Raw genomic sequence first — 627 nt, 5'->3', positions numbered from 1 at the left:
GGGAAATATGTGTCCGTGAGCGGAAACGAGTTTGTGTGCTTTCGTTGCACGCAATGCAATATCCGGTTATCGTATGACTCAGTAACATATCTTACCGGGCAAATTATAGAATTTTACAATTCTCCTGGTATTGTTAAGAAAAATAATTAGATATTTTAAATACCATCGTAGAAACTTGTAAAGCATACGTTTACTGGTTTTGATTGGAGTCAACACCGTTTTTAACAGACCGCGCACCGGTGGCTCAGTTGGTTGAGCACCGGACTGCCATGCGGGAGGTCGTGAGTTCGACTTCGGCAGGACCAACACTCAGGGTCTTGGATTACTGAGGTGAATGTGCTTCCTTTGTAATACCATCTGCAAATGGTTAGACTTTCAAGTCTTCTCGTATAAGGACTGTAAACCGGAGGTCCCGTCTCATAACGCTCGTTGGAAATTAAATAGTATGGGACGTTAAAGAACCCACTGGCACTCACTATTCGGTGTTGTGCTCTGACCTTATCTGGACGGGGTCATCTTTCACTTCCTAAAAATAAAATTGTAAACTGTGTAAGAAGCAGTCTGGCTAAAAGTCCCCCGCAAAACCTGAAAAGCCCCGAAGGGAGAGACTAATAGTTTCACTCTTCA

The sequence above is a fragment of the Montipora capricornis genome, chromosome 13, assembly GCF_036669925.1.
Source record: "Montipora capricornis isolate CH-2021 chromosome 13, ASM3666992v2, whole genome shotgun sequence".
Taxonomy (NCBI): domain Eukaryota; kingdom Metazoa; phylum Cnidaria; class Anthozoa; order Scleractinia; family Acroporidae; genus Montipora; species Montipora capricornis.
The sequence above is the reverse complement of the archived record's forward strand: the minus strand, read 5'-3'. Positions refer to the sequence as shown.